The following is a 12518-nucleotide window of genomic DNA, read 5'->3' on the forward strand; positions in this document are numbered from 1 at the left end:
TATGAGTGTTACACTTTAACTGAGATCCAAAACCCACTCTTGGTAGAGGTCTGCACAGGTTGATGACCCTAATTCTTTGCCAAAATGCTACAGTCCCCATGAAAGTCAATGAACAATGAAAATTACAGGAAATTTCGCCTTGCATGTTAACAATTGAGTTTGACATGTTATCTCAGGTAAACACCTTTAAAGACAAATTGTATTGCAGCTCTATATCTAGCTGCAATTTCTGAGAAACACGTAGTCTGGATGTATGGTATGCACTCATTTTAAGTGCCCAACAACCTTGAGCAGAGAGCATGAAATATCTCTACCAAAATAATGAATCTGAAAAATCATTTTGTTTGTTCTTCTTAGAAAGAGTGATCTTTCTTTTGGTAGCTACCTGCTGATAAAGAACAAAACTAAATGGCAGTCTCTGCAAGCTTTCCTAAGAAATCAGCAAAATTTTCTCAGAATCTTTAAATGAGTTTGTGAATGACAAAATTCACAGGAATTCACACATTGCATCCAAATTTGCCTTTCAAATGATCAAGGATCATTTTCAAAGCAAAAGATGGGTTTGACACGGAGCTGATAAGGATTTCCAGCAAGGTTGTCTCAATCTTCAAGTCTGTCATAGTTTTATTCGGCAACTTTAGTCATACAGATGCAATTAATTGGACCAAACCTAGCTGTGAAGGAGAATAGGTATTAGAGATAAAATTCAGTTGCCTTTATTGTCAGTGGAGAGGGAAAAAAAAATTGTGTGTGGTTTCTATGATCTTTCAACACTTGGTTGATGTTGAATAGAATTAAAGCCAGGAAGTGCCTGCTTTTCTATCCTGATTTAAAAGAGACCCTGAAGTCATTGGCTTAGAGGCGAATACTTCCACTGTGGATAACCACAACTGTTTAAATGATCCATGCCACTTTGTGCTTTATTTTCTGCATATAAATTAAGGATAACTATGTTTCTTTTACGGTTGTTTCCTTTTTCTCATCCTGCATTAACCATATGTCCCAAGATAAGGTCTTCTCTCATTTTCTATACAAATCAGGTTTCACTGTGGAAAAATTCAAATTTTTAATAAATTAACCACTAAATTGACCTTAATAAATTATTTTCCTGACCCAAACTGTGGTGTTTTTGGGTTTTTTTCTTTCTTTCTTTCTTTGTTGTTGTTTAGGTTTTTTTTTTGGTTTTTTGTTTTTTTTTTGTTTTTTTGGTTTTTTTTGTTGATAGTAACACAGATTTTCTTTAGTGGCACATTTATATGCAAGTTGTCATCATATCTCAGATATATTTTGTAATGCTCATCCCATTTGCCAACTGCATCAACTAGAACCACACCTTAAAGCAAAAAAACCAAAAAATTCAGTCATTTCATACTCAAGAATGCAGGTACTGCACTTTGCTATTAGGTGCTGTTGCCATCATAAAGAAGGTATGTGTAAATTAGTACTAAGAAAATCACCTGAGTGATCTTGGACTCTGGAAAATTTGCTGAGAATGTTGATGAACACTACTGGAAAGCAGAAGGTTGAGGACATCATAGAATGCTTTAGCTCACCAGTGGCTAGAGAATAAATTTGGACACTTACGTCTCTGATTTTCAGTAATGAAGAGAATTTAAATTCTTTTTAGCTTTGGTGCTTTCAAAATTCTAATATTTATCTATGAGTAACATTTGAAAAATAATCCCAAAGGATAGGAAAGGATTAAAAAATACTAACCATAAATCCCACTAGACTTAAATTATCGCCATTGTTCAACCTAATGGGAACTTCAAAGAGTTTTCCAAAAGGTAGAAGGGTATGTAAGCACAATAAATCAAGAACAGATTTCACCTTGTACAGCAGCACAACTGAAAATGAGCTACCAAACTACCATGTGGTGCTAGAAAATCATCTGGCTTTCTGTGAACAAGGGCTTGACAGTGCAAAGTTAAATCTCTCAGTGGCTCTCAGCTGAGGGCCCCAGCGTGGCTGCGAGGCTGATGTGTTGAGCAGGCTGGCTTGGCAGAAGAAGGAATTGCAGAAGGGTGTCCTCCCACCAGGAAACATGAGTAACCATCCTGATGCCTGTGGAGGACTGCCTGCACGAGGGAAGTCATATGCCACACTGAGGGCTTATTTGGCTCTCCCAGGAGTGTTTTCATACATGAACAAGTTCTCTGATGGTATCTTTAGAACAAACACCTCTGTAATATCGTCCAGTGAAATGTCAGATGGAAACAGGGTGAAGCAAGAGTGAGAAAATGTCACCTAATTACAATTATGCAAAATATTTGTTCTAACATTTCAGGAACAATGCAATTTTTAAACACTACTTTACATCAAATGATTTTTGATAATATTTTAATAATTCCAAATATTTCAACTTTAGAAATAATTAATTACATCTGGGTATATACAGGCATTATGTATACTATTCCCACACATATTCTGTGGGCCTGGATATCTAAAATTTTCTGCACAATATGATGTGGACACCAGCAAGATATGTGTCACAGATACCAAAATAAAGATATTGGGTATTTTAATTATTCTATAGTTAATATCCCATGAAAAATCTGCCTCTGCATTGATTGAATCACACTGAAGTAGAAGAAGTGAGGTATTTTACTAAAATAACACCTTTTTCCACCCAAAAAAGCCCTCAAAAACTTTGAGCTTGTTTTTTTCAAGACAAAGTTAAATACATTATTACTTCTCAATTAAGTTTTAACATTTTAAATTACAAGTATTACTTTTAGGTTTAATTTCTACAAAGTCAAAACTTTGTAAAGCTTTTTGTGCTGGATTGTAGGCAGGAAAAACTTAAAGTTTTTCTAACATCTTTTCTTTATTGGAAAGTACTTGGCAAATTTGAGATAACGTTAAGAATAATTCCCTCTTTTCTCTGCAACAAGCTTGCGTTCTCTATGAGATGATGAGACATGTTTTATTGTTATTCATTTAAAAAAATTTCAGCGACCTACAAATTAGTACCATGTAAATACCAAAAGGAAGTTAAATCACAGTGCCTTCTTGATAGATTCATCAATATTTATTCTTTAATTCATATCTCAACTGAAATTTCACCCTAATTATTAGCAGGCAAATAATGAGCTTCTTTTATCAGGCAATTATGTCATGATAGCTGAAGAGCATTCGAAGATTTGCACTTCTCATAAGCTTTCTAGCACTTGCCTCATACTTCACCTGGTCTACACTGAGCTCTTATATATAGCTATTTTATCTGCTAAGTGTTTGGCTTACAGATTCTAATCTTTAAAACAAAACAATCTCTTCTTCCAGTCACAGTCTCCTAGCAACAGAGCTTACTTTCCTTGATTCTGAATGCTGAAGAATTTATGGATACTTAAGGTTTTTTGTCGTATTGCAAGCAGTGTGACTTTGTCTCAAGATATTTTTAAGGTTTTATTCCTTTAAAATGTTATAAATCAGTGCAAGATCACTAATAGGTAATTTTAAACAACTTTTGTTAAAAAAACCAACTTCAACAGGTTTATAATCTTAATCAAATTCAGTTGGGCCACACACACATTAAGCTTTTGTGTTCTACATACAAGGCTGACAATATCAGGTAGCAATAGGAGAAAGTTCTCTTCTTCAAAATGTAGGTGGAGTTTGCAGTTAATAGAGCAGCAAATTTCTCAAACCCAAATTCCCTTCAACACACAGAACACAGCTTTCTTGCATTCATTGATGGTTCTGCCCTATAAGACCCCCTGAATTAGTAAACCTTCATCGATAAAATTATATTCACTACTCACAAACTGCTTCCCTCCTGTCCTGTGGCATTTGCATATGCTGAGTGCTCTCCAGTTCATTACTGTGCTCATTTCTAGTACTGGCCCTTGACACAGAGAGGCCAGGTCAGTAATTCCCACACATCCATCAGGTCAAGCATATAAAAGATTTGAATTCCATTTATCTGGTCATCTTGAGGACAAATAATATCATTATACTCATGCCGTAAAATCCTTGTGTTGTCTTACAGAAAGTGTATTTAACACATAGCAATCTCCCCTGCTAAAAGCAAAAAGCTTCACAATGTCTTTGTTTATTAAGCATGAGCTTATAAGAAGATGCAGAGAGACTGTGAGTACAAATTTATCACTATATTTTATTCCTTATGTTCCCTCAAATATGATTCTTTCTTGATAATTTTATATTCTTTCTTTTTTCTTCTGATTTGGCCAAAATTTGAAGTAGAGGTCTCAAAGATCTAAAGATGCAAAGGGGCATTGGGTAGAGGAAAGGTCCTTCAGATACTAAGCCTATATAATGTGTAAGATCATAGGAAAGATAAATACCAGGTTCCAAGTTTCATTAGTCCCAACACTTAGACAAATACTAATTGTTATTAGAAATCATCAGAGAAGGTACTCTAATCTCAGGTCATTTTCTAGGCTCCAAAATAATTTTGGCAAGTTCACAGTATTTTAAGTGGTTTTTTCCTTTTTTTTTATTTTTTATATCCTATGTTTTTTGTTTGTTTTTTTCTTTTTTTCCTCAGTTACTGAGCAACAACCATTATGTGTTTTGCTCTTTGCCTACAATATTTTCCTGTCTCCCCTCTGGGTCAGATCATAATCTGCAAACTGTGGCAATTCCTACACCAGTATTAGGCAAGATAACACTTTTTTTCTACTGAAGTGAACCTTCAGAAGATACTTGATAATCTGGTAGCCTGCCTACATGGATTTGCTGAAGAAGAATTCAGTATGTTACAACATGGTTGTCTGAGCCAATTTTCTATCAACACTTTAATTATTGTTATGACCTTGTGTCTTGTAATGCAATATTTTTGTACTACACTTCTGTCTATGGCTATGGCCTTGGAGTCCTCTGTTGCTCACATAATCCTTGTGATTCCTGCCTTATTCTGTGGAATATTTCTGCAGGAAATTTTACTGAAGCAGCTTCAGAGAAATGAAAGCCAGTGCATCCTTTCTGATTTGTGCCATCTGAACAGAAGCTGACTGACATGATTTCTGTTTTTCTATTGTTTTATGTATATAATTCTGGAAATATTTTTATTTTACTATCATTTTCTCAGTTTGGCAATGCTAGAATTAACTCTGAGGATATTTACAAGCAGCTTATTACTTGAAAATTTAGCTTGAGTCCTGTCTCTTTGTAAATTATGATCAGCTCTGTATTAAGGTCTTTAAAGAAAAGATTTTCCATCACACCTTGATAGTTTCTTGTTGAAATTATGAGGCAATCAATCTGACTGTAAATCCACTGACCCGCCACTCATGGAAAGTCCGTTACTTGAAAAATGTATGTTCTTGCTGTGAAGGCACAAGAGTCACCATCCCTTTCTTTTTGTCGTGTCACACTAAATCATCTGGGAACAATTAAAGGAGTCTCTGGAAGCTCTTGTCAGGGCTGCTCTCCTGAGGACACAGGGCAGGGCTTGGCAGTCAGGGTTGGCCCCACAGCCCCAGAAAGGGACCAGGGTATCCAGGACAGCCAGGGCAGCCCCAGCCCCCAGCACTGACCCTGGGGATAGAGCTTGGCCAAGGCCAAGCTGGGCTTGGCTCAGGTGAGGTCCCATGGGTGGGAGGAATCTGGAGACCACCCCTATATGGCTTTTCTGAGCAGCCCCTGACATGCTGCAGGAGCAGTGTGGGGTCCTGGGCAGAGGGCAGATTCAACAGGAGGTCAGGAAGGGCTCTTGATGCCACTGGTGCTCTCCAGACCCTGTGTCTGGCAGCACCTGAGCTGGAGACTGCACCTGGCTCACCCACTTCAGTAGGCACAAATGAAACCATGCTCCATGCATTTGTCCAACCCCTTTTTGCAACCAAAGCTCAAGGGTTTTAAGCTCCTCAGTGCCTTCTGGCAAGAATTTCGACATCATTTTCTCCACAATTTGGGCCTACAGGAGGACAGTAAGAGACTCTTTATCAGGGAATGAAGTTATAGGTCAAGGAATACTGATTTTAAATGAGAATCTGGTAGAGCAAGATTAGATATTGGGAAGAAATTCTTCTCTGTGAGGATGGTGAGACACAGGAACAGGTTTCCCAGAAAATTTGTGCCACCCCTGGAAGTATTCAAGGCCAAACTGGACAGGGCTCTGAGTAACTTGGTCTAGTAGAAAGCATTCTTGCCTCTAGCAGGTGGGCAGGACTAGACAATCTTTAAATGTTCCTTCCAACCCAAACCATTCAGTGATTCTATTATTGATGGCTTCATTCCTGGGTGAACTGTAGCTCACATTTGCTTTTCAGAAGAGTACATGAAGTCTATATTGTGTTCTGTGGAACAGTGCATAGTCTACCCCTCCTGCTGGAGCCAATCCACTGTGCAACATAATCTATGGGAATGATGGGTCCAGAACTGCTGCCAACAGCTCTGCAGGTCCAGACCTCACATATGAGAATGTTCTGAATTGAACACAGAGCAAACACATCTTTGGAGACCACCTATGTATTTTGCATACCTTATCTGGCCATTATCTGGAATTTCTGGATAGTATCTAGTGAAGCAATTCTCAAAACAAGTAGGAGAAAAACTGCTCTTTTAGAAGAGTGGGAGATACGGTGGTGCAGCAGAAACCAGTGCCTGATTCAGTGGCCTAGGGATGAGTGATTCAGCCAGGAAGGTGAAAAGCTGATATCCATTGCTTAATTTTAGGATTAATTAGGATTAATTTTTAAATTTTCCCCTGCCCCTACCCCGAGAAAAATTTCTGAATGTGAACTGAATTCACCTGCCATCACCTAGAGCAAGCAGCTATAGATAATTGGATAATTGTTGTGATGGACTATAAAGTACTTCAGGATAAAGCCATTGAATTGAATTATTTTAGGTACCTGAAATAAAAGTTTAGGATTGTTAGAAAATTGATTCACTCTTCAAACAAAGTCCTGAATGCAGAATGCAAGAATCCTGGACATATAACCCTAATTCTCCTAGCCTGCTCATGGCAGGGCCTTGTAACTAGATGATTTTTGAGGTCCATTCCAACCCAAACCATTCTATGATTTTATGATTATGTGATGACTTTTCTTGTTTTCTTAAAATGTCATCTGACCCTGGAAGAAGGTAAAGATGTCTCTCCCTCTCTCCAGAGCCATCATATCTTTGCCTTCAGGGTCTCTTCTGTTTGGGGCTCTCAGGGCAAGCCCAGGAATTCTGCTCTGTCCAAAATGTGACTGCACACATGCCCATCTGCCAATTCCACTGTATCTAGGGCACCACTGATGTTAAGGACATCTTAGATTCAGCTGGCTGCTTTGCTTGAAAGCTTCTATTACCCAGGCCATTCATATTATTTTATATGTTTTTGTACATGAACAGTTTGGTATAAAGGTGAAAATAAATTAATTCAGTTGCTGCTGTTGGAAATTTCTCTACTTTGAATATCTAAATATTCATCAGATCCAAGTGAAAATAAACACAAAAGTAATTGTAATTAAGAGTTTGGGTCACATGAGGAGGAGGAAAAACTGAATATTTGCCATTGTTTTATTATTTTAATTTTATAAGTATGAATTTTTAAGTATTCAGTGGAGAATGGCAGACAATTAGGTTTCCCTCCCTTTTCTAGGTGAGTTCTCTAATCCACACATTTTAGACTTGCAGTTCGTTTTTTCTCTTTCCACTCATTTCTGACACTCAACTGTGCCAACCTGATCAACAGTTTCACTGAAAGAATCTAAGAATAATTTAATTTCTCCCTTCGTTCCTCAAGGTATGGGTAAAATAGGATATCTAAATGTTTAGGTCTTTCTTGTGTGGTAAGACAAGAATTCAAAGACTATTCATATTCTGCTGTAAATGTAGAAGATTTCAGATTCCAATGAGAATTTTTTTAAGTTCTCTGTGCATCAGAAATTTCCAAATTATTTTCTGCCAAAGATGGAGGAAAAAGAACAATTCAGGGTAATTAGGTTCAATGCAGAAAGTCACCTGGAGGAGAGATTCACCTACATTCACCTTCTCCTATGCTGCAGCAATTCCTCTTGTGTTCAACAGCTTCTAGTCCCCAAGGAAGAGAAAAAAATAGTCCTGAAAAAAACAAAAGAAAAAAAACAAAACTGCATATCCACTCTTATATGTCTTTCCTCTCGGAAGTGCAGAAATTGCTTTTCCTCCAGTCTTAAGCCTAGAGAATATCTCTCACAGTTTCAGCATCACAATCTGACCTTTTGCTGTCCTCTTCTGGCTGAGGCTTCTTCTGCCTATGTTTTTTATGTCCATTAATTCTACATAGTGCCCATGTGTTTAGGACATTTTCTGTTCTCCCAGAGTTCTAATAATACCTTGGTGGGCTGGAATTCTCAGTGGTACAAACTTCTTATTAGTACTGGGCCAAAATGGTATTTCTGTGATCCTTGATTTCATCTTGTCAGAGAGGGCCAGGAACACATTGAATTTAAAAGTAAAATTTTTATTCAGCCAAGACATAACGTTTATGAATGTTAGAGAGGTGACTACATAATATTTTGCTATTTGTATCTTTTTATCGATTTCTTTTATAGGCTGACTATTTTCCACATATACACAGGATTATAGAAATCATAGTTTTGTGAACATGCCTTTAACTAGTAGCTGTGGCTCAGTGGTCTTGCAACAATTTTAAAACATCGTTAAACATCACCGATAGCTCAGATCTCATTAAATCACAGGCTCCCCACTGATTTAAGAATATAAAAATCATTTGCCATAAATGTAAAATGTGTGAAAGAAAGACTTTCTTCTGTTCTATTAAATTTATTATAAAATAAAGATAATACATTTAAAAGGCAGAAGTATTCTATCAGATGTTTTATTATGTCGTTAAACATTAAATATCTTCCTGCTTTCAAGAAATGAGAACAGATTATGCATTTAGAAGACTTCATAAACAAAGCTTAAAATTCATTAAATAATTAAGCAACTAAATAAAAAGCTTTTTTCATATATTTTTCCTTTTCTCTCTTTTATTTTTTTTTTTTAATTTTTTTTACCCATTTACAGCTGAAATAATAGGAATAACTTTAAATGTATATAAATGGAAACAAATCCAACGTGGGCTTTACTGTGTAGGCTAGGATTCTTTCACAGATATTATTGTCATTCATTATCCAAAGGCCAACCCTGAAAAAAGCAACTCTGGCTGTTAAAAACAGGAAACAGGAACAGCAGAGTGCAATTACACCTACAACTGTATAATACAGTCAGAATATAGCTAGGCAATACATTGTCAAAATTATCTGCAGGAAGTTGCTGTGATGCATTTCTCATTTCATAAGAGCCACTTTTGAGTGGCTATAAAATTAATCAGTGCAAAGTTCAGGAGCTTTCAAATGCAGGTCATTGTTGAGGAGATTAAGTAACTTTCAAAACTACTTTAAGTAATTTTTAATTAACTCATCTTCTTTCTGATGGCTCCAGAAAGGGCTGTGAAGAGCAGGATGTAACTGGGGATCACCACCCAAGGCTTAAGTAAAGGAATTAATTGCTAGAAGCAGTGCCCTCTGACAAACCATCTGCCCCTTGCTGAGCAGAGCGGTGCCGGGAGTGCAGGGCTGTGCCTGAGCACAGGCTGGGGAACAGCACACCTGGGGACCCAATTCCACCTGGGATAGACCACTCGGGGCAGAGGGGCATCCTTGAGCAGAAACACTCACAGTCAGGTTCCTCCAGCTGGATAAAAGAAAAATGCCTTTTGTTGTTGTTGTTGTTTTGTTGCTTTTGCAGGGGGTTTAACTGAGATGGAACAGCCATACCCATTCTAGGATATAATATTCCAGTATATTGTGAAAGACAAGAATTTTAAAAAGAGCAATATTAATACAGAGAGGATGGTCCCAGGATAATGTATCAACTTAATGACTAATAGGGGAAATTTTGATTTTGTATTCAGGTTTGAAAATTTTGAAATCTGACATAGGATGCCTAAGAAAAGGTTCCTTTAAGATAGAAATTTGGGGATACAGTGAGGGGACTTGCTTGTTGGAAATATTTTTTCACCCCCCACAAAATTAATTTGGTCAACTTATTTTACTCAAAATGTATGTCTTGCAGAAAGCAAAAACCAATATGATCACTGTAATAGCCAAGCTCCCACACAAAATAAAATTAAGAGATCACATTTCATAAAGTGTACTAGAAAGAGTTGGTGAGATGGCAGGACCTGAATGAGCTTAGGGCAGAGATAATGAATCAAGCTGGGAGTGAGGGAACCTGCAGAACTGAACAGTAAGTCCAAAATACAGTGTCTAATTCCTGATAGGCTGGTAGCTAGGAACATTTATTTTGAAAGATTGCCTTCTCAGGTAAAGCAGATAAACTCCAAGGAATAGAATTGAAACTGAGCAAATTACTAGAGCCCTGATTGTTTCCCTATCTGAATAAAACAGAAAAGCCAAGATTGAATATTTTGAGAATTGCAGTTTTAAAAGCAGAATAAAATTTGTAGAGATATCAGAAAGACAAACCAGTGAGTTTTCTGAGCAAATTGGCTTTCTTTAATCACTATGCAGTTCCAAAAGGAAAGCAAACAACTTTCAGAGACTATCAAACAGATGTGAAGAATGAAGCTGCAGTGCTGAATGGAGATCTGGTATTTCTTTCAGTTAAATCAGAAGCTGCAGAGGACTTTGTATTGTATGGACAATATTCAGGCAAACAGTAATTAGAAGTTACATATATGAATAGAGAGATCCAGGTATTTCATTTGAAAAGACCTGTGAATGACTGTTTTATCTCCATTATCAGAATGTGTTAGAACTCAGCTGCATATTTCAGATGTATCTTCTGGTTCACTGCATACTAAGTACAAGGGGATATAGACTTAAAACACTAAGATTTAACTACTATACTGTGGGGAATGGTGGTAGTTTAAATTCCAGTGATAACCAGAGGACATTCTGACAGATGCCTAGTGTCTGTAATTAGTGTGGGAAGCAGACTCTAAGCAAGAGTCTTTAAAGTTTAAATTTCACAAGGGAAAGATAAAGACTTAATATGAGGGAGGAAAAATGTGAAAAAAGGAAGATCTTACCTGACAGTTTTTTGATTGCTAATTGTAATTCTGTCCTGTCTGCCAGTGTTCACAATGGGATTTTTGGTACCATAGTTTTTACTGAGGCAGACCTACATTTTTTCTTTCAAGCCTTGATTTCCCGTTGTATATAGTGAGCTCTTGACAAAGGCATCATGTGGTGCCTGCAAAGTTCTGTTCCTATTCTTTTCATGTGCTTCAGACCTCACATACAGCATACCCCAGAAGAGAAAGTGGCCATTGTTCTACCTGGATGTAGTTTTTAGAACACCAGAACCATTTTTACAGGTAGCTCATAATTAAATAGATATTGTTGATTATGATGAATTTATTACTGCTAACTGGATCTGAAAACCCTTCACAAGAAAGGGATGCCATACAAGGCTCAAATTGCTTTGCTGTAATATCTTTATTTTTATTCTTCAGGGAAAACATCTGATGGAAAAGGACTTCGGTTTAAACTGCATTCACCTCTTTAGTTGGCTGGAATGGGCTTTTTGTCAAGAAGCTGCTCAGTGTCATTGCTGATGTGTTCTACCTACAGGATTCCCCAGCTCTGCCAGGCTCCATGCCCTTGCCAGTGTCCTTGCTATCTTCCTACTGGATACAATTTGAAATACTGGACTTTTTTTTTTTTATTTTTTATTTTTTCATAACACACTATTCAAGGTTAGATTTTAGACCAAGCTATGCAGATCTGTAATAGCAGGTAGTTGGTTGATTATGAGTCCTGTCAATTAGCCATCTATGGTTCAAGAGGATTTGATTTAATTGAATACTATTAGTTTAGTGCTTTGTAAGGATGGGAATATGATGTTCACTTACTCTACTCTGGAAGGAAAAAAAATATGCTTTTTACCACGTTTTAACTTTCATTTTCAAATACTTATCACAGATTTTGACCACATTGCAGAGCTATCATTTATGAAGTCCACTGCAGCAGACTATTTTTTCTTCTGCTGTTTTAGCAGTACCATTTGAAGGGCTTTACATATTAATTGAGCTCAATGTAAAGGATAACACATTTTTGACATCAGTCTAAGTATTTACATTTAAATAGATCTTGGAGTGAAAAAAAGCAAAACTATGTAAAACAAACAAAAGGTTTGTACAAGAAGAGAATGAAGACGAGAATGAAAAGTGTGCCAAATCAAGATCCAGTATTCCACTTTTACTCATTCTGACTCCAAAGATCTTCATCATTGCTATGTGGCTTTGCTGCCCTTCTGAAGTCTATGCACAGAACCCCTGCCATCTGCCACTAACCTTCTTTCCCTCAGGACCAGATTCCCAGCTGATGCAAAAAGTGCAACCCCAATGATTCCTTTACATGCGACCTGATTTTGATGCAGACTTTGCCTCAGGGTTGCTTTGTCTGCTGTCATCACTCCTGTTGTCAGACCTGACACAGGCTGAGTGGCTGAGTTTCTCCCAGAGGCTTGGTGAGGAGTGACCTCAGCATCCTTGCAGAGTTCCATTAGCTTCAAACCAGGTTGCCCTGTAGGACCTGGTTGTAGTTGTG

This window comes from Erithacus rubecula (genome assembly GCF_903797595.1).
Source record: "Erithacus rubecula genome assembly, chromosome: 1".
Taxonomy (NCBI): domain Eukaryota; kingdom Metazoa; phylum Chordata; class Aves; order Passeriformes; family Muscicapidae; genus Erithacus; species Erithacus rubecula.